The sequence below is a fragment of the Acinonyx jubatus genome, chromosome X, assembly GCF_027475565.1.
Source record: "Acinonyx jubatus isolate Ajub_Pintada_27869175 chromosome X, VMU_Ajub_asm_v1.0, whole genome shotgun sequence".
Lineage (NCBI taxonomy): Eukaryota > Metazoa > Chordata > Mammalia > Carnivora > Felidae > Acinonyx > Acinonyx jubatus.
Window position 1 is genome coordinate 39,362,537 of NC_069389.1, and position 25,768 is coordinate 39,388,304.

Sequence of the window (25,768 nt, forward strand, 5' to 3'; positions counted from 1 at the left end):
CAATTGCCAGCTATGTTCAAAGTTCCTGGTAGGTATCTTATCTACCATGCTGAAAAGACAAGTCAGAATGCACTGCTGGGACTTATCAACGACAAGTAAAATTTCCTTAAACTGCCATACCGTCAGATTGTCATTATTTAATCACATAATTGTGAAAATGCCATTTAAAAGTCAAGAGATGAAAAGGATGGGTGGATGGATGGGGGGATGGGTGGGTGGATGGATGGATGGATGGATGGGTGGGTGGATGGGTGGATAGATGGGCGGGTGGATGGGTGGATAGATGGGCGGGTGGATGGGTGCATGGATGGGCAGATGGGTGGGTGGATGGATGGGCAGATGGGTGGGCGGATGGATGGATAGATGGATGGGCGGGTGGATGGGCGGATGGATGGGCAGATGGGTGGGCGGATGGATGGATAGATGGATGGGCGGGTGGATGGGCGGATGGATGGGCAGATGTGTGGGCGGATGGATGGACGGATGGATGGGTGGGTGGATGGGTGGATGGATGGATGGATGGGTGGGTGGGTGGGTGGATGGGTGGACGGAAGGATGAATAAGATATACAGGTAGAGAAGTAGGTAGGTAGACAGATGGTTTTGTGACCAGATGACACCTTCCACATGGGGAAAAGAGGAAAGAAAAAGAGAGTCTATGGATTCCCCCGTCTTGTGGTGCTGAAATCAAGTCACCTCATCATTCATAAAACCTTGATGGTTCTCACACTCCAGCTAATAATGGAAGAGTTACCACTCGGGAACTTAACTCTGTGTGTGTGTGTGTGTGTGTGTAAATCAAGGCAACAAGTGAATTATTAAGGACTCCCCAGTAACCTCACTCAGGACACTGTAACAGAAGCCAGAAGATGCCATCAGAGACCCAGTAGCCAGATGTAGCTACTGATTACAAAAGACAGGATCTACACTGGCTACTGAGCCATTGAGGGTACCTACACATGCCAGCAGCTAGGTGATCCGCAGCCTTCTGGGGAGGGGTTCTGTGGAAGGAAAGAGAAAAACATTAATCCTGGAAACTTACGGGGAAGTGATATCAATGGATTTCAATTCCGTATTTTCTTTATTGACATAGCTGACAACAATCCCATGAATGCAGTTTTAAAACAAACCTCTAGATTTGTTCACTCAGTGTATATTGATTGAGTGATATTGAATCAAGGGTCAGATACTCTCCCAGGTGCTAGAGATCCAGCAGCAAACAAGATATGAAAATCCCTGCCTTTCTGGGCACATGATTGTGAGAAAATCTACAACTGATTACCTGGCACATGTTTGCAGTAAAATGTTATTATATGAAAAACTGATCAATTACAGTAAAGAAATAATATTTCCCCACTATACATTGAGGATGATAAAGTTATTTCTACCAAATGTCTAACACACCAAAGAAACCTGCAAAAAAGAGATGTCACCAAGTATTCAAAGCAACAGCTCGCCAGTATGTCAGTTCCAAGCTTTCCTCCCCTAATCCGATGTCGGAAGACAAAAAAGTTCGAGGATAGATGTCCTCTCCATGGATTCATTCATTCATTCATTCACCCCAGAAATGCCTACTGAGTGCCTTCTCCGTTCTGTCTGCTGGGCCCCGGAAGGGTGACACTGACCAGAGGCCCTGCACTCATAGAACTGAGCGTCTAAGATCCGAGGGGTGTGTAGGCAAAGACAAAAAAGAAACTCGATTGATATGTATGACCGTTTCACAGAGTAATGGGACAGTAAAGAGGAATGCTATTTGCATAGGTAGTCAGGGAAAAGCCTCATTTGAGCAGATCCTTGGAGGAGGAGGAGGAGGAGGAGGAGGAGGAGGAGGAGGAGGGAGGTGGGGAACCTGTCACAGACCTGGGGTGAGAAAGAACACCGAGGAGAGAGGCAAGAGTCAGAACAAAGGCCCCGAAGCAGGAAAAAGCCCGGTGTCTTCGAGAAGGCACTCTCATACTGGCACATGACCACCGTGGCCAATTATTATTTTTGACTTTTAAGATTACTTAGAATCCTACCTTCTTATGAATTTAAAATGCTTTGGCTGTCACTTTGAAAAGACTGAGGAAAGTTATCATCAACTGGAAGAAAGCCTATACTTAGAACTTTAATTTTTTTTTTTAACATTTATTTTTGAGAGAGAGAGAGCGTGAGCGGGTGAAGGGCAAAGACAGAGAGAGGGAGACACAGAATCTGAAACAGGCTCCAGGCTCCGAGCTGTCAGCACAGAGGCCGACGCGGGACTCGAACCCACGAACTGCGAGATCATGACCTGAGCCACAGTCCGGCGCTTAAATGACTGAGCCACCCAGGCGCCCCAATACTTAGAACTTTAAATCACGGCAATCCGACTGGACATGTAGCTAGACCACGGAATGACACTGAAATATTCGTGGTCAGGAAAAGCGCCTTTAAAAAAAACTGTGTTGGCTGTGAGAAAAGATGACCAGCTTTCTGGGAGTTCTAAATACATACATTTCAAAGGAATGATTTAACTATTTAATCACAGATGTCTAATTTTAAGACAGAAGCTACTTGCCAAGTTCTAATAATGGTGTTTCACCAGGTGGTTCGCTCTTAGGGGAGGAGGGTGAAATTTACAAGGTGAAGTAGGTTTTTGTTTGATTGTTTTTTTTTTTCCTTTTTCATTAAATTAAAACCAACTCTATGGTGAAGGACATTTTGGCCCTGCCTGAAAGCCTGGGCAGAAGTACCAAAGTGGAAAAAAAAAGACTGCTTGTGCAGGTTTGGCTGAATCTCACCCTCAATGTAAAATGAAGCATTTTATAGAACACGCCAATTTATTTTTCATAAGCCGCTAAGACTAAATGTTCATAACTCTACTTTTATGAATAACACTGACAATTACAGTGAAGCAAGGGTTCAGTCTGGTTAGTTTTAATGCCAAAATCCAAAGGATTATCTTTTATAAGTTTTGGTCCATATTTAAATTAGAAGAATGAATGCTACTTTTAATTGTTAAAGCTTGCCCTGCCTATCCTCCAAATGTTCCTAAATTTAAAGAACTATGAAGTTAACATGGTCTTTCCCCCCCTCCTTTTACACTTATCTAGGTAATACCAAAAGGGAAAAACTAAGTAAGATTTTACTAAAGACTGTACTATAGATTAGTGTCAGCCACTAACACACTTTTAAAGTTTATTAAAATATAGAATAGAATATCTAAGGAATATACTATAACACAGAGTATTAACCAATAGTACATTTTCAAAGCGTAGGGCTACCTGGGTGGCTCAGTCGGTTGAACGTCCAAATCTTGATTTCAGCTCATGATCCCAGGGTTTGGGGATTAAGCCCCCCGCGTTGGGCTCTGCACTGAGTGTGGAGTCTGCCTAAGATTCTCTCTCCCTCCGTCCCTCTCCCCTAGTTGAGCATGCACTCAATCTGAGATGAAAAAAAAAAGTATTTTATTTTAATTTTGTAATGTTTACTAAGCATTAAAGAGATATAGAGAGAATGAGACAGAGCGTGAGCAGGGGAGGGGCAGAAAGAGGAGACACAGAATCTGAAGCAGGCTCCAAGCTCTGAGCTGTTAGCACAGAGCCCCATGCAGGGTTCGAACCCACAAACTGTTGAGATCATGACCTGAACCGAAGTTGGACGCTTGACTGCCTGAGCCACCCAGGCGCCGCCCCCCCCCCAATAAAATTTTTAGATAAAAATTTTAAAGAACCATTTTCAGAGTTTATAAGTAAAAGTCAAAGAAAAGGAATTGGGTCCAACTGAAAATGTCACATTATATATAATTCCATTATCTAGCAATTAAGAAGCCAGCTAAGCCCCAGGGACGGGTGACAAAACTATAACCAAGGTACTTGCTGCTCAAGTCTCATTCACAGTGCAAGCAAACAAAACAAAGACAACGGTTTAAAAAATTTCTGTCCATTCAAGCTAAAGTCCATTTATTCGAGGTGTACAGAATGGGAAAGGGAGTTTGAAGGAAGAAGACTGCTGAACAGTGAAGCCTAACACCTGCTGTTGGAAAGCCTGGTTGGAATGGAGATAAAGCCCATTTCTTGAAATGTTAACCTAGAATTTGAAGAGCTCACTCTCCAGAATTAGAACAGGGGTGACCTATAAACCAAATCAAGAAGTAACGAAACCCACTGATGTTTCCAGCTAAGATGACAGATATAAAATGGCATTCTCATCAAAGTTCCACTAGAAATGAAAGAAACGCAGGGTCGCGGGTCATTCAACGAAACAAGAGTAGCCTTACCCTGTCTCTTTTAAGGGATTATTGGGACAATTCTATTTGCCCCACCCCAAAGTATCACTGACTTTAGAAATTGTGGTTTCTGGAAAGAAATGTAACCCCAGGCACTGTATTTGGAAGTCAACAAAGAGGGATGAATAGAACGTTGACTTCCCAAGTCAAAATGGTCAAGTTTGACTCTAGATGTCCCCTCCAACACCCACCCATGCGATTTCGCATATTTTAGTGCATGTCCCAGCAGCTTTCGGAAACTAAATAGGAATACAAATATATCTATGGATCTGATAGGACTCACCCCAGAAAGCTATTTTAACAAAGTCAGAGTTTACTTTAGAAAGCGAACAAAAATGGGGCGCCTGGATGGCTCCGTCGGTTAAGTGTCCGACTTCAGCACAGGTCATGACCTCACGGTTCATGGGTTCGAGCCCCACATCGGGCTCTTTGTTGACAGCTCAGAGCCTTCCGATTCTGTGTCTCCCTCTCCCTCCCCCTCCCCCACTCATGCTCTCTCCCCAAAACGAATAAACATTAAAAAAAATTTTTTTTAAATGAACAAAAACGGCCTCCCATGGGGTAGATCTTATGTTAAGTGCTCTTAACACACACACACACACACACACACACACACACACACACACGGGCATAAAGGCAGCTTTAAGAGGTGTTGCATATGTCTGTTACATCTCGATTGTGGTGATAGTATCGTGGGCATTTGCATATGTCCAAACTCATCAAATTGCATACAAGAAATACGTACAGTTCCTTGTCGATCAATCATATCCCTCCATAAAGTTGTTGACCAAAAACGCAAAAACAACTACAAAACTGCCTCCAGTGTGGTTAAGAACAAAAAGTCTAATGAACTCAACCGGCCGGCCCAGGGAAGAAATGTACACGTATATACACACCGGGCCCCATGGGGTGAAACTATGTCAGAGGGAAAAAAAAAAACCCGACCCAACCTTTTAAACACAGGTGACTAACTAAAGTACATTCTTGCGGACCTAGATTCCTTTTGGGTTACGTTAAGAGGTATGTGAGCCAGGGTCTCACCATAACCAGCACGTGGTTGCAGCCCATCCAACTCCTGCATACCTGAGATCCTGTGACCAGACGGACCAAAAACATTTACACCAGCTGATGGTCACTTGATTTTCGCATCGCTCTATTTAGTAAATTGCTCTGCAGGTCAACCTGAAGCCTGAGGTGAACATTTTCTGAGACGTTCCTGCTCAAGACATTTTTTTTTTAAAGGACTTTGCCTGCCAGATAATTCTAGTCTGAACAGGCCTGGGAAGGGATGGGGTTGGCACGAGATCCTAAAACAAGCTTGCAAAGGCAAAACCACTTAGAGCCAGCCCATAAAGACAGACCCAGACTAGTTTCTTAAAAATACTATTTAGCAATTAGACACATGCCTTTAATCCTTCTCAACGAAAACCAAATTTTTTTGCTTTTTTACACAATCACTGGATGAAAACATGAATCATTTGGCTCATTAAAAACACTCAAGAGAAAAAGGATGGTCTTCACCTAAGGAACAGCCTTTTTTTTTTTATGGACAAGGTCCAGAAATTAATTGAACTTCCATCCATGTGCAAATATCTCTCTGTGTCACTCTCCCTCTCTCTGAAAGAAACCACTCAATTCACTTCATACAATGTCAGCAGGTGCGCAACTGCAGTGAGGAACTCTTATCACTGAAGAAGAAAGGTCATTTGCATTCTATCAATGGTAAGTAAAAAGAGAGTTAAGATCAAAACAAGGTGATTCTTCTGAACCTGTAATTACCAAACCAGGCAATTCGACCAAGATTCTGTGACTTAGCCCTTTACTTTGTCACAATTAACCCCCTGCTCCTTTTCCATTATTACTGGGGTCTTTCAAAATGTGTCAGTATCACAGACGCGTAAGTGTTGCAGGTTTCATTCAGAATCAAATGTCCACCAGGCCTCTGCTTTCGCCGCGGCACCGAACTCCCTTTTGTCACCGAATGTGCTCACGGTGTGAAATTCTTCGTTTGGTCTTTCTTTGCTCTTCCCATCAAGTTTCAGAGGATCTCCATTCCAGGAAAATTCTTACGTATCCTTATCCTTTAAACAATACATGCTTCCCAACTTAGTTTTATGGTACCTTTCTGTAACATTTGTGGGTGTTTATAGGAGCAAGCTATTTACTTGTAAAGGAGCCAGTTTCCTAACAGAAGTACAGGCCAGTGACAGCACGTTCCTATATAATCCCTTGCGGGTACTGAAGAGTCCTGGGCATTCAGGAAGGTTCTCCTAAATGCCTTCATTCCACAGGATAAGTAAGCAAGATCTACTGTGGTGCAATGAAAACAACTGAGACAACCGAACAAGTAACAGTGGAGGAGGGAAGAGAATAGAAGAAGGAAAAGAACAAAAGGAACATCCACATGTTACGGTTTCTTTGGCTCACGATGGTTTTACAATGAACTACACTGTAATCAAATGAAGCCTCTTCCGAAAATCATAGCTGTCTACCAGAAGTCGTACTGGACTTCAATTATTACGAGGTCCGTGGTAGTATGTTGATTTTTTAAATTATTGGTTTGGGTAAATGACTCATACCACAAAGGAAAAGGGAAGACAGCTAACGGATACGTGTGAAGGTTTGGAGGGGCCAATAATAACCGTTTGAAAAGATGGAGGGCTACATGTATATATCATGCTTGCTGATACTATCTGATGACCTACCGGTTACAATACCCACAAGATATTCACCAGGGCAAACAGGATGATAACGTGGATTCTACTATGTAACCAAGAGAAAACAGGAAAGCTGATGGAGATTTATAAAAGACTGTTCTGATGTGTGTTACACTGGGGAAAGGGACAGAATTGGGTGTTTTTCAGTTTCTAGAGAATGGAAGAAAGACAGCCTTATAAAGTCCCAACCTGCACATCAAGTATTTGCTCCCAGAGCGATCTCCACCCAGTGGATGTGTGGCCACTTCAACTGGTCACAAAGAAACCAAAGGTAGGGGCGCCTGGGTGGCTCAGCTGGTTACGCATCAGTCTCTTGATTTCAGCTCAGGTCATGAGCCCAGGGTTGTGGGATCGAGCCCCGCATCGGGCTCTGCGCTGAGCATGGAGCCTGCCTGGGATTCTCTCTCTCTGTCTCTCTCCCTCTGCTCCTCTCCTGCTCATGTTCTTGCCTGCGCCCTCTCTCTCAAAATAAATAAACATTATTATTGGGCAGTACTGAGTTACTACCACCGAAACACTTTCTCTCCCTTCTTCCCTCATTAGTTGATGCTCGACTGGTCTACACTCAGTACGTTTTTGACAATATATGGATGATTCTGCAGAGTACATGTCAGCGTTTAGAGAGACACTATCAATCTAATTAAAATGAGCCAGATTCAAAAAAATAACGAAGAAAATATCAAAGGATCAAGCTCTCAACTTAGAGGAAGAGGGCTACTTAAGACAGAGGGCCACTGGAAATGACAGAGTTAGGGCGCCTGAGTGGGTTGAGCGTCCGACTCCTGATTTCGGCTCATGTCATGATCTCACGGTTCGTGGGTTCAAGCCCCACATTGGGCTCCGCGCTGGCAAGTGCCAAGTGTGGAGCCTGCCTGGGATTCTTTCTCTCTCCCTCTCTCTCTCTCTCTCTCTTTCTCTGTCCCTCCCCGGCTCACTTGCACACACGCTCTCTCTCAAAAAAAAAAAAAAAAAAAAAAAAAGGAAAACGACAAAGAGCAAGGAGGAGAGACAGAGGTCAATACAGCCAAGAAGAAAAGGGGTGTAAGAGAAGCCCGACACCCAACTACAGCACCTAGGCACTCATCAATGAGGTAAGGCTTCCTGGGCTGTCCTGTTACACTAGGTAGAAGAGGAAGGGTATCAGATCGACAAAACCAGAGTTGGGAGAGGAAGGATACAGTCGGAGTAACCCTCCGGAGTTAAAAAAAAGGGGGGGGGGCTCCGGGGTGGCTCAGTTGGTTAAGCGTCCGACTCTGGCTCAGGTCATGATCTCACGGTCCGTGAGTTCGAGGCCCGCATCGGCCTCTGTGCTGACAGCTCGGAGCCTGGAGCCTGTTTCGGATTCTGTGTCTCCCTCTCTCTGACCCTCCCCCGTTCAGGCTCTATCTCTCTCTGTCTCAGAAATAAACGTTTAAAAAAAAAAGTTAGCAAAGGTGAGCATCCAGAGTCCGAGAGAAAGGGAAGATTATTCACAGTCCTGAGCAAAAAGGCAAGAGATGAAGGAAGGAAGTCTTTCTTCCTGTGCAAGGTGGGGGAAGACACAGTGGCAAACTTTATCGCTAAGTTGAAAGGGGAAATAACAGAAACACAACTGCTGTTTATACTCATGGTAAGTAACACAAGGGAAATCTGGTTCCCCTTTCTGTGAGTGGAGAAAGGCGTCAGGAGAGACACTTGGCACTGAAGGATAATGTACAACCTTGAAAGGACTGGTTACGGAGGACAGGAGAGGATGTGTCTACCGAAGCAGTGCCTTTCAGTCAAAAAGGAATAGCAAAACGCTCTCATTTACAGAAAACGGCAAGGCCTAAGAAGCTAGAAGATGGGGGCGCCTGGGTCACTCAGTCAGTTAAGCGTCCGACCCTTGATTTCGGCTCAGGTCATGATCTCACGGTTTGTGGGATCGAGCCCCGTGTCTCCTAGGGAGATGTGACAAGCCAGGAACGACCCCAACTCACCAAAGTCCAGAATCACCTGGTCCGCTTTACAACACAACAATCCTAGCCCCGCATTCATTCCCCTGCTTCCCGTTCCTCACTGGCAGACAACGGCATTGAAACTATTCGAATTTCTCCCTGACAATTACGATTCATTCTGACATGAGCTCCCTTTTAAGTCCTATCCTGATGATTAAACTTTTGTGCTGTCTGGGGGAACAAACTGTTAAAAAAAAAATCTATACAATGTAATTCTTTTCATGCTGAGAGGTCAAATTCATCCTACTGCTGTACTCACTAACAGTTAACATGCCCACAGGACAGCTATTGGGACCCCAGAACAGGGATGGAATAAATGGAGGGACTTCAAACGGCAGAATCTAGACGATTTGGTGAAAAACCAAAATAAAACAAAACCAAAAACAGGAGAAATTCCTTCCATTGACTTTCATGCTTGGGCAAAACCTCACTATCTGTGTGCCCTCAGAGGATTACATCTCCTGATTTTTCTAAGGTGAAAATAAACCTGAATGAGTTTTAAAACCATGAATAAAGTTTAGAAACTGGAACTCTCCAGACCCGAGTCAGGAAAACAAGTCACGACATGGACAGACAGAAAACTCGTAGGGAAATTGTCATTTTACCAACACAGCAAATGACAAGTTACAAGACAGCATTTTCCAAAGTGTATTCAACTTTGGAGTATTAAACCAAGAGACGAGTCCACACACACACACACACACACACACACACACACATACCACAGTTCTATGAATCTCTTAAAATTTGGGAAATGTTACTGAGGTACTCTATGCTTCTCTTGAAGTTTCAATACAAACATAAAAGGTTCTGAGAAGTCCTGCAGGAAAGAAACTTAATTTAATGTTGTTCAACCCAGTGTTTCCTGAACTTATTCAACCAGAGAAGTTTTTCCCTGTCTTCTGGAAACATGTTTTGTGAAAGGCCATCCTAGGGAGTAAAAAAGGCTACCAACAGTCCCCACGTTGTTCATCACGTCAGCTGGGGAGGACTTTGGTTGGCAACAGACCCATCAGAAAGGAAGAGGGATACGAAAGAAAGAGGGCCACTGAATGTGACAAAGAGCAAAGAGAACTGTCAGTCAACATAGCCAATGAGGAAAAAGGTGCCAGGCATGGACGGGCCAACCTTCTTAGCTAAGTAAACCCTAATGGCACCTGCCTTCAGCTCTTTAGTGTCCTTTCAAACCATGAGTTTCAGGCGCCAGGACTCAACTAAGCACTGTGTAGTATCTTTTGTGTTTGTTTTTGTTTTGTTTTGTTTTGTTTTTGAGAGCCAGAGAGAGCACAGATGAGCAAGAGGAGGGGGGGGGGAGGGTCGGAGAGAGAGAAACTGCCCAGCGCAGAGCCCAGTGCGGGGCTCGATCCCGCGAACCGTGAGCTCATGACCTGAGCCGAAATCAGGATTCGGACACTTAACCGACCGAGCCACCCAGGTGCTCCAGGACTGTTTGGTATCTTTTAAAGAAAAGTTGACAATAATCCAGGGCACAAGATTTCACGTATCATGAAACGTGGCAATGTTGATGGAAGCCACAACGCAACTAATGGAGTTAAGCTCTAATGGAGTTAAGTATCGCGCCATCAGTAAGCACGCCTGATAGGGAAATCACAGTAAATATCAATATCCGCTGCGAATACGATGTTTACGGGCTACCGTGGCTCTTTCACCAAATGAGTCTTTGGCCCTTAGAACATTCTCGTGAAGCCTGGGGTTGTATTACTACCCTTCTAGACAAGGGGAAACAGGATTAAAGACCATCACCGCGGGCAGCTCATATGCAAACAGAGGAGACTCTAGTAAGTGACAAACCAATGAGCAAAGAACCCTGGCCAAGTACCCAATGACATGAATTTGGGGAAGCAACAAGGTACAGTAGGAAGAATGGTGACCTCTCCCCAAGAAGTTGGGGGCTCTGTGATCCAGGCAAACAGCTTGGCTTCTCTGGGTTGCAGTGTGTGCCCCAAGAAAACGAGGGGAATATTGATCCTACCAATAACGGGATGGCGGAGATGATCACACAAAATGAAGTTTACCAAAGTACTCTATCAATTCCCCCATGCTCTGCAAATAGAGTTACTTCTCTAACGGTGGTAGAATCTGAAGGTGGGATTTTCATCTTTGCCATGTGAACCCTGCTGCAGAGGCTTTAGCCCTCCCTCATCATCTGGCGAGTGCTACAGGAGTTGTGTTTAAGTGCCGATGTTTCTACACGAGGCAGGTAGCTGGCCCCACAGTGCTGGACAAGATCTGTCTGGAATCATCTGTTTCAATGCCCTGGAAACAGGAGGAACTAAAACTATCCCATCTATTACGTTCAGTTTAACTTGGGTTTCTCATCTGCACTAGAAGGTTATAGATCTATCCCCCCAAAATTAAACTTTCATCAGTTTTTTTTTCCCTAAGAGAGGCCAAGTCTTTATTTTGTCAAATAAGGGCATTTTTAAATGCTCCATCTACTAGCATCGTGATCGCTCATTTTTTTAAGTTGTTTTTAGCTGAGGAATAACTAACACGCCATAAAGTGCACCTATTTAAAGCATATAATTTGATTAAGCTTTGACATGTGTCCACACCTGTGAAACTATCACCACAACCAAGATAGTGAAATTATCCAGCAGCCCCAAAGTTTCCCTGTGCCTTCCTGTAATCCCTCCCACTTACCACCCGAAGCAACCAGGAATCTGCTGTCATTATGAATTTCTTTTGCATGTTCTAGAATTTTACATAAATTGAATTATACAGTGTGTCCTCTCTTCTGTCTGGCTTCTTGCACTCAGGGTGGGGTTCTCTACGTTGCGGACTACATTTATAACTCACTTCGTTTCGGTCTTGAGTAGCATCCATCATACGGATACACCATAGTTTGATGATCTGTTCCCCTGTTGATGGACATCAGGGTTGTTTCCGGTTTTTAGCTATTACTTATAGGAGCAGAAATGTCTGCACCATACGGTAGGTGTATGTTTAATATCGTAAGACTTTGCCAATGGTCTTCCAAAATGTGCCATTTTACGTTTCTACCAAAATGTATTAGGAGAGTTCTAGATCATCCGCAAACTTGCCGACCCTCGAATGAATGATCACCTGGTGTTTCGGTTTGCATTTCCCTCATGACGACTGATGGTGAACATCTTTTCATCTGCAGATCTGTCATTTGTCTCTCTTCTTGGGTAAAGCGTCTGTTCAAACCATTTGCCCCTTTTTTTCTAGGCTGTGTCTTCATTATTGAAAACTCCGTCGGCTTTAATGGGTGGTGCAAAACGGACACCTAAGAACTCGGGTCGAAATTTCACATTAATTCACGGGTCCCCGAGAGGATCAAAAAACCTCACCAATGCCGAACTAAAATACTGTCCAAATGTTAGGACAAACTTGAAATTCTTTTAAAGCTAGAAAAGGGTGGGATTATTTTTACTGGTATTGCCGCTAACTCTACATAGGCTCAGAGCTCCATCACTGAACAAAATAATCCTATTTACGCACGTCGCAGTGGTACCTAAACCATCTTAGTTCTTCCTCAGCGCCATCAGCTAAGATCCCCAAAGTTCCTGTCCCCAGGGCCACATTTCACGCTTTGTGCTCAGTGCGTTCTAATCCCTGAAGATTCCATTTTGCAAAAAGAATTTCTCGCGTCAAACTCGTGCCCACGTTCAAAAAGCGACGCAAGGCCAAACCTCTTTCGCACTTGTTTGTGCAATCAGTTATGGCTACAGTCTTCATTTAAGATCTACAGAGTAGGCTAGTTTGAGGGCAGCTACAGGCTTTCCTTTGAGGAAAAGCAGGCTGGGTTCTGCCGTGCGGGGCCATTGGTTCGCAGCTCAATTGTTACAGTTGCTGTGGGTTTCCTTTTAGATGCCTGGGAAATGACTCTGCTGACCACATCCACATTCTGAAATACTTTTTGAGAACTTGTAACCAAACTGCAGGAACTGACTCATTTTGCAGCGCCCAGACACCACACAGGCGTTCCAGAATGGACTCCAGTCAAAGGCAGAAATAGCAAGGCCTTAGAACACAGGCAGCAAATGGTCTATTTATATGGGGGAGACCAGGGGGGAAATCCCGGGATGCATGGGGCAAAACGGCGCAAGCCCCGGGAGAGCATCGGAGGTGACCGGCTTTAGAAAAAGGACCAAAGAGAACACACGACTTCATGAGTTAACACATGTGTTGCCCTCAAAGCTACAAGTCAGAGACCAGGTGGCAAAGGGACCTTAACATCTAGCTCTCTATCTTTCACCTAGAAAGCAGATTCGGTTGAGACACGTACACAGGGGAATTTGGGGGCCACTGGGTCTCAACTCCCATTCCTGAATTCCTTGATAAATCAGGAACACACCCCCGCCCCCCATGTCTCAGGAGCTAAACGGGAATGGACCCCGAGGTCGAAGATGACAGACAGAAGTCACCTGGGCTTCAGACCAGAAATCTGCAGGTACCCTGGGGGGGCGGGGGGTCTCCTACCTCCTTCCTTATCTACTTCTACACCTTTCTCTCTCAACTCCCAAGCTCATCCAAGGGGGCTGGCTTCCACAGGAAGTGCCAACTCTCAGCTCCCTTTCTCCCAGTCCAGAGTTCCCACCTCCGGGGGGAGGGGGGGAACAAGAGCAAACCAGGCCCTCCTCGGGCAAACACTCTATGTTCCCCAATTACTAATTTCTCCAACCCACAAGTGAAACTCTCAATCTCTCAGTCAGTTTCAGCCAGAGGCAGTGAGGAAATCCGGTCCAGTTGAACTAAACTATAAATGACAAAACCAGTTAACTCTTTTCTGCAGGTGGGGTCCCTGGCTCAAAGAATAGGAGTGCTAACCCAAATGCATAACTAACTAGTGGAAAGTCAGGCGAGGCGAGGCGGTAAGAAAATAAAGTCTCAAGGGGGGGGGGGGCGGGTGAAGGAAGATAAACGTGGACAAGACGTACAAACAGCTCTCAAGCCCTGTGGCGCGGTGCGTGCCGTTAGACCTGGTTGTGGGGTCCAATGTCAGTAAAATGACGTGTATACACATTTTACGTCCGCTCTCACTGATGCCACGTCTGTTAACACAAAAGGGAGGACTTCTAACATCAGATGATGACAGAGCAGATGATGACAAGGGACGGCAACCCATCTGCAGCAATCGACTCTATCTTTAAGAAATTGCAAAAAAAAAATGGCTTTAACACAGTTATTTAAAAGACAGTAAGTAGATACACCTGCATTCCTCGCGACTGAGCAACTGGTCTGACTTTGGCACGCTCCCTTCCTGCCTCCGATTGTAGAAAAGTACGGTGGAACACAGCCTTTTCACCTGTATCGGGCAGATTTTCATATACAATTGAGAGGACATCTATCAAGGAAGTGAACATAAAACTAAGGGCCCCCAAAAAGAAAACCCGGAGTTTTTAACACAGAGTTACGTGGAAACCAGGGAAGTTACCAATCTTCAGCTGTTTCACTGAGTATAAAATCAGCAAAGACGTGCCCCTTGGAGAGTGAAGCATTAACCCACTTTTGGCTCCTTGGCTGATAAGGAGTTGCTAGCTCAACCTTCTCTCTCTGTCTCCCTCTTTCCTCCTCCCAAGGTTTTCAGGTAATTTAAAAGACAAAAATGGCATTCTATCCAAAGAGAGCCTTGTGTAACTTGTATACAACTCCAGTTATGAGGCACCATGGGCTGGTCTCTCTGGAATCCCTACATAAAATCACCCATACTCTCGGAACGCCATCCTCCTTCTCTCTAGTTATCATCTCCTACCTTCCAGCAGCTTCTGTGGCCAACAAGGCCCTAGGAGACCTGATATTCACTACCTCCCAGACCTCATCTGCTACCTTCCCCCTTGCTTACTGTTCCACACTGGCCTCTTTTCTTAAGAGTTTTTTCAAGTTTGGGGTGCCTGGGTGGCTCAGTCGGTTGAGCATCTGACTTTGGCTCAGGTCATGATCTCGCGGTTTGTGAGTTCAAGCCCCGCGTCGGGCTCTGTCCTGACAGCTCGGAGCCTGGAGCCTGCTTCAGATTCTGTGTCTCCCCCTCTCTCTGCCCCTCCCCTGCTCATGCTCTGTCTCTGTCTGTCTCTCAACAATAAACGTTAAAAAAATAGTTTCTCAAGTTTATTTATTTATTTTTAGAGAGAGAGAGAGCAAGCGGGGTAGGGGCAGAGAGAGAGAGAGAGAGAGGGAAGGAGGGTGAGAGAGAATCCCAAGCAGGCTCCACGCTGTCAGCGTAGAGCCTGACGCAGGGCTCGAACTCATGAACCGTGAGATCATGACCTGAGCTGCAATAAACAGTCAGGCACCTAGGTGACTGAGCCACCCAGGCGCCCCAACACTGGCCTCTTTTCTAACTCATGGACATACCAAGCTTGCCCCCAACTCCACTGGAGTGGTTTTTGTCTTCTCTGCCTACAATCCTTTTCCTCCGCATACCCGTGGGTAAGTCTCTGAGCAAAGTATCACGACATCAGAGAGGCCTTTCCTGAGAGCCCCGGATAAGCCGCTCTTCCTGGACCCCTCGGGTACTCCTCTGTCTGACCTAAGTACCTACTGACACCTGGCTGTCCGCCTCCCCCCACTGCCATGCGGGCAGGAACCCTGTGCACGGTCGTATTCCCAGACCCAAAACATCACCCGGCACGTGGGAGGTGTGCAACACGTTTTTGCAAAATGCACATTTCTCTGCCCATTGTTCTGTGACAAGCCTATGAAGTCTAGTAGGCACCCGGGACAATTTCTGTTAACTCCTCACCCAAACGCCCCGTACTTCAAGGGCCAGGTGGACGGAGGTTAGAGGAGAGCCCACAAGCATTAGAATGCAGGCAGGACCGGGGCGGGGGGAGGAAGAATAGATTCTTTATGGGTAGAAGAGAAGGAAGAACCTGAATGGTCAGTTATGTGTTGTTGTTGGCTTCTCCCCCCCCGCCAAAAAAAAAACCGTGCCAAATGACTCCCAGGCTAAAAACACCAAGTGTGAGGGGCGCCTGGGTGGCTCAGTCGGTTAAGCGTCCGACTTCGGCTCAAGTCATGATCTCGCAGTATGTGAGTTCGAGCCCCGCGTCGGGCTCCGTGCTGACAGCTCAGAGCCTGGAGCCTGCTTTGGATTCTGCGTCTGCCCCTCCCACGCTCATGTTCTGTGTCTGTCTCTCAATAAAAAATAAATGTTAAAAAAAATTTTTTTAATAAAAAAATAATCACCAAGTGTGAGTACAAATCCTCCTCCCTCTGTATCTTCCTCTCCCCAAAAGAGAGGGTATCCCTCGTTGTTCCCATCCCTACTGAAAGATGTTTTCCAAAATCTCACAATAAATTTAATTGAGGGCACAGCAGGATTTCGTCCCCCCCCCCCCAAATTAGCCTAAATCCTACTTAAAAAATCTTTTCCAACACATCGTTGCGGTCTCTTCATGTGCTCCAAACAGGGAAAGGAGTTGAAAGCTTGGGGCTTCTTAGACTGTATTTCCTGCCACATTCCCTACTAGGGGGCCCTTCCACCGCCACCATCAAAAAAGAAAAGAAAGAAAGACCATTTCTCTGCATTATTTTCCTGTCACAAGCCTTTTCTCTCCCTTACTTTAAAAAAAGAAGCCTGGCTGCCAAAGGAAGATGCTTAAAGACTTTTATGAATGTCAGCCTGTGAAATGTGCCTTGTCGCAAAAATGGCAAAGGATCAAATAAAAGATGGAGTCACTGAGGGGAAAGGAACAAAGAGTGGGCTGCCTTCCCCTAATGGACCCTCACACTGTCCTTTCTTTCATCTGTCTGCAGGTAGGCGTTGAATGAGTTATGTGAGAATATGGATAAAGGAAGGAGGGGGGGGAGAGTGGGAGTGAGGGAGGGGAGGAGGGAGGGAGGAAGGAGGGAGGGAAGGAAGGAAGGAAGAAAGGAAGGAAGGAAGGATTATTAGATTATTATATCCTCCTATATCCTCCTACGGGCAAGGTCAACCCAAGGCCAAGAGATGTTTTTAAAACATTTCTTTTTTTTTTTAATTTATTTTTGAGAGGAAAGCTGGAAAGTGGGGTAGAAGCAGAGAGAGAGAGAGACAGAGACAGAGAGACAGAGACAGAGAATCCCAAGCAGGCTCCACAATGTCAACGCAGAGCCCGACGTAGGGCTCGAACCCGCCCACCATGAGATCGTGACCTGAGCCGAAGTCAGAAGCCAACTGACTGAGCCACCCAGGTGCCCCGAGATTTCAAAGCGCCCTGAACCCGTCAGCTTGGGTAGCTTGCCCTCATCTTCCAAGTCAAATTCTCAAGCCACATTTGAAAGAGGAGGAAAATTCTCAAATGTGAACCCCCTCTCCCACACTCTGAAAGTGAACTCCTCATCCAAACATAGGCTTTTTATGCACATCGGTTCCTGCAATTCTTTGCTCGGCAGGTAAAGGAGAAAGACATCAGTCACTGCGGATTCGTACTCATTTTCCATTTCTAGGGATTAATTCCACGCCGGATAGAAGAATCTCCAGAAAGGTTAATAACCGTGCATCCCTGGGACCCAAAGGCTCACAAACTTCTCACTTCCACCCCCACTTTCAAGTGAAAACATTCGAGAAAAAAAAAAAAGCAGGGGAAGTTACATGAGTAAATTTGTGAAGCGCGTGAGATCAAATGAAAACAAGGAATTCCCCTCCTGGCCTTTCGTGGCCTAATTTAAACTCATAACACACAAGTGACTAAAAGTGCCCCCGTTGATCTGTGAAATAAGAAACAGGAAAAGTCAACTGTGTATTTCACTATTGAGAGGGCCAGGCTCGGAAGACGTGACACTTTGCAGAATAGAAATGAGAAGACCATTTCTGAGACTTTCAGGTTCAGTCAACTTTTTGGATTTACATTCTGGTTCCACAGCTTACCAGGTGAATGGCCCTACGCACGTTCCTTTACCCCTGTGCCTTAGTGTCCTCATCTATGAAACGGGCCCCCCCAAATCGCGCCAGTGGGATGTCGAGGGGATTGAAACGGTCAGCGCGGACAGAGCACTTATAATGGCGCTCTGTTGTAACAGAAAAAAAAAGACACGTACCTTACAATGGATCCACAGGCCTTGCGACCGAACTGAAGCCTGTTCCCAAAAGGATCTGGGAAGGGCACTCAAGTGTGTGAAGCACCATGATTCCAGGGACCACAGCAGGTGCTTTACACGTGGTTCTCTCGTTTCCTGCCATAGCCCCGTGAGCCTGTGAGTCCTGACCCTCCACTCTCGAGGGCTTCTGGAAATAAATGGACTCATTTACTCACCTAGTGAGGGGCAGGATGCGCTTAAAGCACAGGTCTGTTGGTGCCCAAAGGCTAGACCTCTGGGGGAGCAAACGCTTCAATGGGTGCCGTGAACGGGCACCTTCTTGGGGTCACCGTAACCACTGCCATGTACTTGATCCACTCACTAGACAATGCCTGGAGGTTTGGAGATTGTTTCCCCAGGTGATCAGAACTTTGAAAGCACCCTGGAAAGCTTCGCTGGGCCCATACAAACTCAACTCAGTTTCTCTCAATTGTAAGACCTTCGGGTCTCACTTTACACAGATGTCACACACATCCTAATGGAAAGAAATCGATGGGCTTTCACTGAAAAAGCCTTTATCCATCTACTTTTAAGAGAGGTGGGACAACAAAGCATTCTTCCAATGCCACCACCAGCAATGGGTTTTTAGTGGAACAGGTGCTTATGGAGAATTAAAGTCTTCCAAGGCAGAAAAAGAAGATCCTTTAAAATAAAACCTTACCTTCCTTTTCACAATCGATGACTCCACCTTCTACCTTAAAGGAAGCCGTTACACTGAGCTTTTAAGCAAGGTATTACTTTATCATCGAAAGCAATGAGAAACTATTTTGCTATTAAAATGTAACAAAGAAAAACAAAATGTCCCAAATATTGTATCGACTTACAAAAGCATATTGTATTCAGTTTTACAGGCTTCTCACCTGTTCCTTTAGGAATTAATTTAAAGAAAGAAAATCAACTACGTAAATGCTCTAAATACTTTGGAATGTGCAAACCAGAATCAATATAGGATATTATGGCAATAGGTTATAGTTGAGAACTTAGGAACCTGACCCACAAACTGTCCAAGATTTGATCACTTATATTCTTTTTATGTTTTTTAAAGTTTATTTATTTTGAGAGAGAGAGAGACAGAGACAGAGAGAGAGAGAGAGATCGAGCAGAGGGAGGGGCAGAGAGAGAGAGAGAGAGAGAGAGAAAGAATCCCAAACAGGCTCTGCACCATCAGGGCAGAGTCTGATGTGGGGCTTGAACTCACAAAATGTGAGATCATGACCTGAGCAGAAACCAAGAGTCACATGCTTAACCGAATGAGCCATCCAGGGACGCCTAATCACTTACATTCCTTAGTGTAATTTTGTAGAATTGTCTTATATTGAAATTTTTCTTAATTTCCAACCCCCCCAAAAAATACTGGTACCAGGTAGGTGAGTTTAACATGTTAACCCCTGGAAACATGAGTTTCCATGTTTTCAGTGGAATAAAAATTTTGCATGGTTCCCCAGCTCCCTATCTAGATTGAAGGCAGTTCACAAAGCATGGAAGTATTTTACTTTGCATATACTCCTTAGTCCTTTAAAATACGCTTGATTTTAAAAATCCTCAATGATTATGTTCAAATTTGGCTAGTTTCCTCTCCTGAATGAAGCCATCAGTTCTCTGAATACTGACTGCGCAATCAAAGCTGTTGAAGAAATTCTCGTGGCTGTGAATACAAAAATGGTAACTGATAAGTAAGAGAAATCCAATGGGCAGAAAAAATTTCATTACCGACAACAGCCTGAGACTGATGGGAGGGACTATCAGACGGAGATCAAAGAGAAATAAATCGAAGATCCTTACATTCGTTCAAAAATAACATCTCTGCTAGTGATTGACTGAACCGGCAAACGAACACAGAAGTAATACATCAGGGAGAGACAAGTGCTAAGAGGAAAAATGAAGCAGGGTAGAGGGACAGAGAATTTGGGAAGGAGAATGGGGAGGTTGCTCTCAGCTTGGAATGAATCTTTTTTAGCCCTAGAAATGCATAGGTATTGAAGAGACACCTTATATACTTGTTTGAAAAGTGCTGTTAACAAGTTTCTTTTTGTGGGGCACCTGGGTGGCTCGGTGAGTTAAGCAACCGACTCTAGATCTCAGCTCCGGTCATGATCTCGCGGTCATTCAAGGTCATGCAGCTCAAGTTCCACAGACTGCCTGAATCCGCCCCCCCCCCCAAAAAAAGGCCCTTGCTTTGTCCCAATGTGGCTCCTGTGCCAGGGTGCTCACCCCCTCCAAGGTGACCCTATGCCTTCCACAGGGCGTGCACCGCCTGCTGGCTCAGGGGCCCAGAAAATGTCTATGAAATGACTTTTCCCTGCTACTCAAGATTGTTTCCTTGGGGCTGAGGAAAGAGCTGTTTTGTGTGTCTTAATTTTTCAAGATCAAGAAGTCCTGCTGCCTGCTGGTGGAGATCAATGCTGGCAAGCCTGTAAAGAGATTAACAGCCTCTCACATCCCTGGAGCTCCCACACTCCCACCCAGGAGGACCTAGGAGAAGCATTCCACTGCAGGCTCCTGGCCGTGACCACGGGGGCGAGGTCATCGGCTTCTGATGACAGCAGGGCACCGGGTGACCTAGGAATCAGGTAAGTAGCTGACCCGCCCCTCTGACTCAGCCAAGACTTCCTGTGCCACCGGCGTCTCTCAGACCTAAGTGGGCTCATTAAGGGCAGACCGCGTGGGCGGTGTCACATTGGGCAAGTCGCTTCCCCATTGCGTGCATCAGTTTCCCCGCGTAAAACAGGGGTGAACGGATTGGCGATATTCACTTTTTGCGAGGATTCAATGTAAGTTAAGATAGGTAAAGCATGGTCTAGGGGCCAGGACACTGCTGTGGGCGTCAGTGATGCATTTACATCAGTGCCTGGCACATGAGAGGACCTCAATGTGTTGTCAGTAATTAGAGGTCCACCGACCTGTATCGGACACTGTGATCATTACGATGACGATCTGATAACGGTAACAGGGGGACTCTTCTAACTGTGAAAACTCCCGGGGGGTCTGGTACAGCACTCCGTAATCAAACACCAGTAAACCATACGAACGCTTGTACTAAGTGGGATAAATACAGACTATATATAAATAGCCTCCCCCCTCAGTTCAGGTCATGGTTAATGACCAAATAAATAGTCAAAACCACTTAGGAGCAGAAAATAGGAAGCCCTTCAGGCATGGAAAATCCATGACTCCCTAATTAATCTATGCCAAACAGTATCTAAACCACCCCTCCCCCCTCCAAATACAGGGCACCGTAAGAGACTCGGTCAACCAAGTCACTTCTACGAACGGCAGGTCTTAAAGTAGTTTTTCACTACAGGACGAAATACTTGGGTTTTACCACCGTTTCCAGGGTACAACCTTCTTTCCCACAGGAAACAGAGAAGCTATCAAAGGGCAAATAACTGTCTTCAAAACATGTGCCTTAAAAGAATACAGTGTTCTCCGCAGTCAGCCCAGAGGAGATGAAGAAACGTGCTATGCCAAAGTGGTTAAAGGATCCTGCCACCAAAGGATTTGCACCAACCCATGGAAGCCGACCTCTCCCGCCTCTTTATTAGCCCCATATGTTGTTATTTATCTTCCCCAACTTTTCGGACCCCTTTCCGTGGATTCTATTCCTCAAGTATTTGCTTTGTTCGAAACCTGTGTTTACCACTCCCATGGCGATCCGGACACAAAGGCGAGTCAGGAAGACATGGAATGAACAGAGGTACTTAATGTTGCTTCATGGTTTTTTCCCCTTCTCATTATCTTCCTACTCAATGAGACTGTAGTGGGAGGTCTGAATGACATTTCCAAACTGAGAACTTAAAGCTACATTTCAACACCCAACCCCTCAGTTGTCATAGGAACAACACTAGGCGGCTTATCTAGATTCTAACAAACAGCCACTTGTTTCGCTAAGAAATTAAGCCTCCTCCCCCAATCAAATATATACACACACCCCATATACCTAACCTTAAAAAAAAATACTTGTGGATAAAACTGTATACTACACCAAAAACTTAAGACACAAGCCCAAAGGGAGCATGTTCATATCCCTGAGGATGCAAATATCAAATGCTATTTGCGAGAAATTGTTTTGAGGTCTGTCACTTGACCTGCATACCTTATAGTCTGTAGTTTTTACAAGCCCCACAAAGCCAAGGTGCTCGTATCTTTTCAGAGCACACAAAAATAATACTCTCCATAACCCCAGTAGAGAAGTGAGGGCAATGTTAATGGCATTTATCCTACATGTATTTTTAAAAATTAGTAAGTTGATAACAAAAGAGCAAAGAGAATTAAAAACATGAAGAGCTAAAGGAACTCTTCTGGAATATACTTCCTGGCATTTACTGTTTCCACCTGCTTCTGCTTCCATTATATTTTTATCACTCAAAACAACGGCTTCTCAGTGGATGAGTAAAACCTAATACTTAGAGGCTTTTTTTTTCTCATTAAGCATGGCAGTAGCCAGATTATTAAATCATCAAGTTTTGCCCAGGTATTTACATGAAATACAGAGCTCAAGGCAATTGCGAATCACAGAACACAAGCTAACAATTGGATAGAAGTTACCTGTAAATATCTCAAACCTATAAATTCAGGGGCTTCAGGGAAACCAGGAGAGTTTTTCCTGTCCTCAGCCACACCTTAATTAAAGTCAAATAACCTGTAACAGTCACACGTTTGGATCACCAATCTGGTTTGCTGGCCATGTTCACGTTGCTTTTTGTTTCTTTCTTTGAAACTAAATCCTGATACCGGAGTTTTGAGAGCTCTTAGTCTGAGCAAAATTGACCTTACAAGTCATCCTGTTTTTTATGATACGTTTTTCTCCTTTTCAAGTTAAGGATTTTTAAGATTTTGAAAGTAATGGAATGGGAAGCAAAAGTCAGACGGGCAGATTCAACTTTCAATTTGGCTTAAGGTACTTAAAAACAGAAATCAACAGCATTATGTCCTACAGAACCCCAAACGTAACCACTCTGTCAGTAATGGTTTTAATTATATATAGTCACTTTCATAAAGGAACATCACCAAAACTACCCTATATCATTGCTAGCAGTTAAATAACAACATTTTTTTTCCTGTCGGATTCTATAAGGAGACATCACATGGTTGCTCGTAGTGACCAATAAGAAACTAGTAAGATCAGGTAGCCACCCCCCCCCCATTCTAACTATATTTTCTTATTCTAGTCCCCCTTCCCGGCACAATCATTCTTAAAAAGCCAAATCAAGAAATCAGACACTTTAAAATGTAAAAAAACCTATTACCAGCTGAATCAGCCCCTCGCGATCGGTAGGAAATGTTTCCAATGCATGACTTACACTTTCATTTTGTAGAGTTCTAAGTAAATAGTTGTCATCCCCGGGTAGAGGGAGGGCTAGGAGGGCAAGCTGGGGAATTCTGAAAGCAACCCTTCAAATATTATACAGACTATTCAGACTAAATGGAAACCTATACCCATGGACTATCAGTGCCCCAACTCTACCAAACAGCCCGTTTGATTTGTGTCTCCCCACTAAAAAGAGAAAGGGGGAGGGGAACCCAACTGGTTATATTACATGTATTTGTCTAAACCGGCAAAGCCTAGCTCATCATCTTTGTTAATAACCTGGCTTCTTCTCAGACTTTATGGTATATTCCTGGGCGACTTCTTTCAAGAATTCCTCCCTGTTTATGTGTTCTCTGGTTCAACACAGTTGTTAGGGGTCTGTGAACAATTTTACAATCCCCACGTACACCATATGATATCTATTAGGGAGTGATGCCACTTTTCACTTACCAATTCTGGATAAAGCAGTATTTCCTGGTGACAGAATGCTGCTGCTTCCGTTCGCTACAACTCCCTCTTCACAGCTTGATAAATCTGATTATAAAATGTCTTTGTTCCAGATCACACGAGGCGCTTTTCCTGCGAAAGTTTTCTAAAGAGTTAACTGCATTTCATTCCTGTTACAAAACGAACAAGAACAAGGGGTGGGGGGGGGGTGGGGAACAGGGAGTTAAGTCTATACAAGTTCCTGGCAAAAAAATTTTAACTGCATTTTTCTGAGTTTAATCAGTAAGCTATATTAAAGTGACAGTTACCAGTTCGGGGAGGCAGAGTTTGATCAAGTCGGCCACCACCGGTGTTGGGTGTCTTCTAGTGATGTGCAGACCCCAAGGAAGAAGTCACTTGGTCATCTATCACATGTAGCTGAATCACTGGACACCCGCCACCCCCCCACACACACCTCCACCCTTGTTGAGCAGCACTCCGGGCAGGATGGTGGCTGGACACCCAAAGCAAGACCTCTTATAGGGACCCGCCAATTAGCTGCTGACCAATCACAGACAGCACCTAGTACCTAAGTCACATGACAGGGCAGTCCCTATGACTGCAGGATTTCTGAATTACTGGGGTTACACAAAGGACACTCATTCAGGAAAAGAGAAAAAAAAAAAAAGCCATAAGCCGAAACAGAAAACGCCCAGGCTGTGACAACTCCGGCTTTAAAACAGGGAACACCCGAACTTCACACAGACCGAGAGAAAGCCACAGCCAAGCCAGGATGAAAATCAGAGGAATGCCTGGCACTTATTAAAAATTAATCCCAAAGCAAAGGCTGAGTTTACAAACCCACGTCAGCTATAAATACACTCTTCCTTCCTCTACAGTCTCCCCGACAATTCTGCATTCTAAACGTCTTTAGTTCAGAAGGCTCCCGTGAGCCTCGGGAAAACTCCGGTAGGAAACTGGGTAAGAGATGCGAGCCTCTTCTCTTCCCATCCCCTCAAAATACCCCCAACGGAGATTCGAGGTGCACCATCAACAAGTTGCTTAACCAAAATGCATTCCTTTCAAAATGGTTGGATAACTCAGGCCAAATTAAACCTTGTCGTGACACATTTGTACGGTAGCTACCAAGTCATATGTGTCTCCCCCCACCCCCGCTCTCTCTCTCTCTCTCTCTCTCTCATGTAATCGTTTTAGGCTGCTCACATCAAGAACATTCTCATTAAGTAAATGAGTCCCCCCCCACCACCACCACGTACTAGCTACTAATCTATTTATGTTTAACACCTCCGATTTATTGCTTACACATTTATGTCCTAGGAAAAATTCAATTGTGAAAACCCCCTACCATTTCTTTGCCCCCTCCCACCCGAAAACGGTACTTACAAATGTTGTCTGTTTGGGTCTGTCAGTTTCTCCCCCTCCCCCGACATCTGAAGCCAAAACATGCGCTCAACTTCATCCTTCAAGCCTAAAGGCCCTATTTTGATCGTGCAAGGCTGCAACGGCTCTTTCTCCGAGGCAAGCCCAGAACACTGTGCTGCTGGCCATTCCCAATTTATGGAAGGAAGCGTATGTCAAACAAACCAGGTGATGACTCACACTGCCTCCCCCAGCCACATTTTCCCTAGAATGGGAGGGTAGCGTAAGTGCAGCCCATTTGGATGTGACTCAGTTTTATGAGACTGGTGATTGTAGTTCATCTGACAAGCTCACATTTTTTTTTTCCTTTATAACGTGTACATTTCAGGATCAGAATGCACGTTCTAAACCGTTTCAAAGAACTGGACCGCGGAAACGAGAAAGTTGCAAGATTATTTTTAAGGTATGGCAAAGCTCTGGTTCTAGTCCCAAATCCTTAAAACTTCCTGATTATCCCTTGAAAATGTCATACCTGAGGCAACCTAACCTTTGAGTTCACAGGACAGCCGTAAACGAATTTTATACATTTATGTCTACTAGAGGCTTTCACCGGGGGAGGGGGGACTCAGACTCTTTCTGTCCTGAGGACCCAACTGCAAGTCAAAGTC

At 45.0% G+C, this 25,768-nt stretch overlaps 1 long non-coding RNA gene across 1 annotated transcript; it reads right to left on the reverse strand.

Annotated features, from left to right (window-relative positions):
* Positions 1 to 479: 479 nt before the first annotated feature.
* On the reverse strand, positions 480 to 24,869 carry LOC113597552 (uncharacterized). The gene is made up of 3 exons (XR_003418338.2): positions 24,050 to 24,869; positions 23,745 to 23,911; positions 480 to 1,000 (listed from the first exon to the last, which is right to left on the reverse strand). It is a non-coding gene; the product is annotated as an uncharacterized LOC113597552 (long non-coding RNA).
* Positions 24,870 to 25,768: the final 899 nt, after the last annotated feature.